The sequence below is a fragment of the Trichechus manatus genome, unplaced genomic scaffold, assembly GCF_000243295.1.
Source record: "Trichechus manatus latirostris isolate Lorelei unplaced genomic scaffold, TriManLat1.0 scaffold00137, whole genome shotgun sequence".
Classification (NCBI taxonomy): Eukaryota; Metazoa; Chordata; class Mammalia; order Sirenia; family Trichechidae; genus Trichechus; species Trichechus manatus.
Window position 1 is genome coordinate 2,419,028 of NW_004444073.1, and position 6,227 is coordinate 2,425,254.

Below are 6,227 nucleotides of genomic sequence, written 5' to 3' on the forward strand. Positions count from 1 at the left end.
GATCCACAATCAATCCCAATGGAAGCAGCAGTCAAGAAATCAAGCAATGTATGGCATTGAGCCAATCTCCTGCAAAAGACCTCTTTAAAATGTTGAAAAGCAAAGATGTCACTTTGAGGACTAAGGTGCACTTGACACAAGCCATAATATTTTCTATCACCTCATATGCATGCAAAAGCTGGACAATGAATAAGGAAGACTGAAGAAGAATTGATGCTTTTGAATTATGGTGTTGGCAAAGAATATTAAGATACCACGTCCTGTCAGAAGAAAGAACAAATCTGTCTTGGAAGCAACAATGGTGAGACTTTGTATCAGGTTCTTTGGACATGCTATCAGGAGGGACCAGTGCCTGGAGAAGGACATCATGCTTGGTAAGGTAGAGGGTCAGCAAAAAAGAGGAAGACCCTTGATGAGATGGATTGACACAGGGGCTTCAACAATGGGCTCAAGCATAACAGTGATTGCGGGGGTGGTGCAGGACCTAGCAGTGTGTCATTCTGTTGTATATAGGGTTGCTATGAGTCAGCACTGACTCAGCAGTACCTAACAACAACATAATTCCTGACTCTTCTTCTTCCTCTCTTCCTCCAGGAGAATAGAAACCAATTGTTGTACCTCAGATGGCTGTTTGCAACCTTTTAAGATCCTGGGCACTGCACAACAAACTAGGAGGTAGAAGAGACGCACCAAATACAATATTAGTTGGCTGTAATCTTCATGAAAGCAGATCACTAGGCCTTTCTTCCATGGTACCACTGGGTGGGTTCAAACTGACAACCTTTAGATTAGCAGTTGATACCCAGCTAAGGACCTTACACAAATGATAGAAGATGTGCTATATAGTAACAATAAGTATTCTTGAATAACTGATGATACTTATTGTACAGAGGAGGGAAATGAGTTGTAGAAGTTAAGCAATTTGCCCAAGGTCACCCAGCTAGTAATTGATAGAGTTGTTAGTACAAAAGCCCTTGAATTGTATGGTGTTTCCTATTTGTTTCTATTTAACTACACTTTAAGCTGCAATTCTGTAGGGTTTTTATGTGACCATTTTGTGTCCTCTATCAATTGGTGGAAACGATTAAGAGAGCAACTCCTAACCGAAAGACTGGCAGTTTGACCCTACCCAGAGGTGCCTTGGAAGAAAGGCCTGGCAATCTGCTTCCTGAAGGGTCACAGCCCTGAAAACCCTATGGAGCACAGTTTTACTCTGCAACATATGGGGTCACCATGAGTCAGAATCGACTTGATGGCAATTGTTTGGTGTTTTTTGGTATCACACACATTATTAAAAAAAAACAGAAAACTCATTGCCGTCGAGTTGATTCCAACTCATAGCGACCCTATAGTACAGAGTAGAACTACCCTATAGGGTTTCCAAGGAGGAGCTGGTAGATTTGAAATGCTGACATTTTGGTTATTGGCCAAACGCATAACCACTGCACCACCAGGGCTCCACATACTATACAGGACATAAAGTGGTAACACAAAAACCCTAGAGAGCTGCAGCTCAAAGTATTGTTAAATAGAAACAAATAGGAAACATCATGCAATTCAAGGGCTTTTGTACCAACAGTCCTATCAATTACTAGCAGAGAGACCTTAGGCAAATTACTTAACTTCCCTACAGCTCATTTCCCTCCTCTGTACCGTGAGTGAGCCCTGGTGGTACAGTGGTTAAAAGCACTCAGCTGCTAACCAAAATGGTTGGTGATTTGAAGCCACCAGCTGCTCCTCGGGAGAAAGATGTGGCAGTCTGCTTCAGTAAAGATTTACAGCCTTGGAAACCCTATGGGGTAATTCTACACTGTCCTATAGGGTCACTATAGTTGGAATCGACTCAATGGCAGTGGGTTTGGGTTTTTGGTTTGGGTACAATGAGTATCGTCAGTTATTCAAGAATATTTTTTTACTATATAACAGGCATTGTGTGGGGTGGAGGGGATAGTGATATAAAAATGGTTAAGGCATAATATCTGGCCTCAGGGAGTTCACAGTCTGGTGAGGAAAACAGGCTTATCAAGGGGTAATTATCATACGGTAAATGCAATAGTAGATTTCATATGAAAGCATAGAACTAACCAATTGCCGTGGAGTCTATGACTCATGGTGATCCCATGTGTGTCAAAGTAAAATTGTGCTCAATAGGGTTTTCAGTGCCTGATTTTTTTGGAAGTAGGTCACCAGGCATTTCTTCCGAGGTGTCTCTGAGTAAACTCAAACCTCGAACCTTTTGGTTAGCAGCCTAGCTCGTTAACTGTTTGCACCACCCAGGGACTCCATGAAAGCATGAAAAGATTTGGCAGTGTATGTTTGAGAGTAGGGGTTCAGGGTTCACCATGAAGTGATTCAAAGATACCATTTTATAAAAGCAACTAGCCCACTCCACATTTGTAATAGGCACACCACTAATGTTAGGTTGCTTTGTCTTCATCTTGGAATGATCTTAGTTACAAATTCTTGCAACAGAACTGAGCATTGTGCACTGAGCAACATCAAAGTTGTAAAGCATAAATCCCTTCAGGTATAAACTCTTGCATTCTTTAAGAAGGAATGTTACAAAAACTCCACTCAGAAAGCTGTCCTATTACTCTTTAAAGCCTGGAATTTAACAAGTTTTCTAGACAAAGCTAACTTGCTATTTCAAAGACACAATCTAGTTTACAAACCCTAGGGAGTCATGAAGAGCAATATGCAAAGAAAGCAACTAAGAAGGGAAAAAATGTGAACTCAGCCAAGATTTTTCTCAAGAACTTTGACCTTTCTCTTGACCATTATGTAACTATTTAAAATTTGTTATGCATGTTTTTGGAAATATTTTTTGAGGTAAGGTAAAAAGTACAAAGTCTGTATCTTTGGAGTATAAAAGCTTAGAATGAATGAATGAAACGGGTTTCTAACGTACAGTATTCAAAGCACTCAGCCGTCATTTCCCTTTCTTTACCCTTGTTAGCCAAATTAATCAATTATTCAGTTGATTCTGAGCTGTCCTCGGAATCATTCTTAACACAATTCATTAGGAAACCTCTACCAACAGAAAGAAACTACTGTAGTTACTGGAGGTGAAAGGGAAGAAGACAATGGAGAGTGTGATGAAAAAGGATGAGGTATTTCCTTTAAAACAGCACAGAGGGGAAGAAGGTATCAATAAGGGTGAGGTAGACGTGTGGAATCCGTGGGTGGTGCAAAACAGTTAACTTACTAGGCTGCTAACTGAAAGGTGGAGGTTCAAGTCCACCCAGAAGCACATCGAAGAAAGGCCTAGGGATCTACTTCCAAAACAATCAGCCATTGAAAATTCTATGGAGCACAGTTCTACTCTGGGGAGTCACCATGAGTCAGAATCAACCCGAAGGCAATTGGTGGACATGTATGCCTAATAGAATGGGGTCCATCTTATTTTTTGTAGCACAGCTAGGTCTCTTTGCACCCTAGTGGCTGAGCTGAAAGAGTATCAGCTGGCCCGAAGAAAGGCAGTGGTGAGGTTTTAATGAACATATAATTTGGGAGAAATGTGAGCAAAGTTGGGAAAGGCTGAGCAAAGGAAGAATCATGTCAAATTAAAAAAAAAAAAAAAAACAGTTGCCAATAAGTCAAATTACTGGTTGCCATTTTTCCTAAGAACCCATAAATGACCCCAGCTCACTATGATGTAGCAGATCACATACTTTCCCCTTCTGTGTTTGGCTGAGACATAAGCCAGCTGGGTGTGCAGAAAGGCCTGGGATGCTTTCCTTACTCTATTTTTTTGTCTCACAGTCACTTGTGTGCTTATCTTATTTTCTCCTACTAGCAAGTATATCTTACAATTCTTTGTTTTCTACAATAGTGACTAGCACAAATAGTATTAATCTAACTTGTAGGCATTAAGCATTTTTGTAGCTGAACTAATAATCCACATGCCTCTTTGATTTATCCCTCAGGGTCTATATTCCCTCTAAAGCCTTGTATAATATGCTATTTATTGTACATTAGCAGCACTATTTAATAAGGTAGGAAGACATGATCAGGTTGTCGTTGTTAGCTGCCATCGAGTCGGCCTCCAATTCATGGTGACCCCATGTACAATGGACAAAACATTCCCCAGTCCTGAGCCATCCCCGTGATGGGTTGTGGATCGGACCATTATGATCCATAGGATTTTCATTGGCTGATTTTTGGAGGTAGATCACCAGACCTTTCCTCCTAGTCCATCTTAGTCTTGAAGCTCCACTGAAACCTGTTCAGCATCATAGCAACACACAAGCCTCTAATGACAGATGGGTGGTGGCTGCACATGAGGTGCATTGGCTGGGAATTAAATCCAGATCTCCTACATGGAAGGTGAGAATTCTACTACTGAACCGCCAGTTAGGTGTGGACACTCTATTATTGTTTCATTTAACCCTTCTAAAAATCCTATAATTAGAATTTTGTTTTACAGATAAGAAAATTGACAGGTGGGGGAGTTAAATGATTTCCCCAATATCTTATAACTAGTAAGAGCTGTGTGAAATCATGGATTTCAGAGTTGTGGTGCAGTGAATTACTTAATATGGCCCTTCTAGCCATAGTCTTTGTAACTCCCACCAAATGACTGTGTATGACTAGGCAAATGAGGTGCTTGTAGCCCACCAAGGGGATTGGACAGCTTGCTAATAATGCAAATAAGGTGCATGGCACTCTTGTGGGGTTAGCACCATGCAAACAAGGTGTATGGAACCCTAACAAGGGGATTGGTCAGTTTTGCCATCCTGCTAGGCTTGCAATGAGCCGTTCAAGAAGCAGAAGGGGGGGAACTCACTACCACCAAGATAGAAGATAGGAGTGGACCGTGTCCTTTGGACCCGAGATCCCTGCACTTAGAACCTCCTAGACTCAAGAAACAGAGAGAGAGAGAGAGAGAGAGCTGTAACATTGGAGACAGCTAGAGATGGAGAGAAGCAGTGGCAGAGAAATGGCAGCAGCAGAGGCAGCAGAACCAAGAGACCGGCACAAGATGGTGCGTGGGCTTCCTGGCCCAGTGGGTGTGCTGACCCACAGTACTAGAGAACTGAACGCCTTTGGGCAGAAAGTGGAGTGGGGTGCCTCCGGACACTTGTCAGTCGAGTTAGGCTCGTCGATTTATGGAGCAAGAGAGTTCAGTGTCTTCAGTCTGAGGCTTACTGGAGGAGTGGAGTTAGGGCAGATTAACCAGTAAGCAAGGTATTCACAGGCTCACAGTAAGCAAGGTGCACATGGGCTTAATTGTGTTTCACCAGTCTATGATGTGATGAAAAGGTGAAATTGTGCACTACAGATTAGTAAGTAAGCACAAGTTACCCCATGCATACCTTGCTTATTAGCTAATCCATCCCTGAGTGAGGTGCCTCCGGGCACTTCTTGGTGGAGCTAAAGAGGTTTGTAACATTTGCCAGAGCAGGGCAGAGGCCAGGTTGAGGGCCTAAGGGGCCGAGGGCCAGAGAGAGGCCTGCCTACTGGCACTGCTGAGAAGAGATGTCCTGATTGAAGAACTGTATCCTAAGTTGTAACCAGTTACTTCCCTAATAAACCCCATAATTGTGAGTATTGTCTATGAGTTCTGTGTGGCCATTGCAATGAATTATTGAGCCCAGCAGAGAAGTAGAGAGTGCTGTGGGAGGGACAGCTGGTGTCAGAACTGGTAAAATGGTTGGAGAGAGAAGGTATAGTCCTGGGAATATTAGGACTGTTTAATTTATATAAGTGCTTATTTATCATTAAACTGATCAGAGTACATTCTTTGAAGGTGTGAAAGAGCACTCTAAAACTAAGGTGCTTGACATAACTAAAATGGCTGACACAGATCTGAAGCAGACTCCATTTTGTCCTAGGCCTCTACTTTTGCTTTTTAAAGTATGTGACTCATGACCACACTCTTCACCAAAATAACTTGTTCTGCAATATTCTGAGATGGCCCAGCCAGATTGTTGCAGCAACCAACTCTGGAACTCAGGAAACTGTGGCTAAGGTTGAGGACCCCAGTCAATAAATATTCTTGATAAATGAGTCTTGCAGAGCATGTTGAATGTCAACTAATCAAATGTACCTCTGTACTCTTTTCTTACCCTGACAAAGTTCTGAGAAAAGATGTGTGCTTATGATCCCTCTTCAGAATACCATTTTTTTTTTTTTTTAATATTTTATTGTACTTCAGGTGAAGGCTTACAGAACAGATAGTTTCTCATGTAACAGTAACACACATGCTGTTTTATGACATTGGTTAA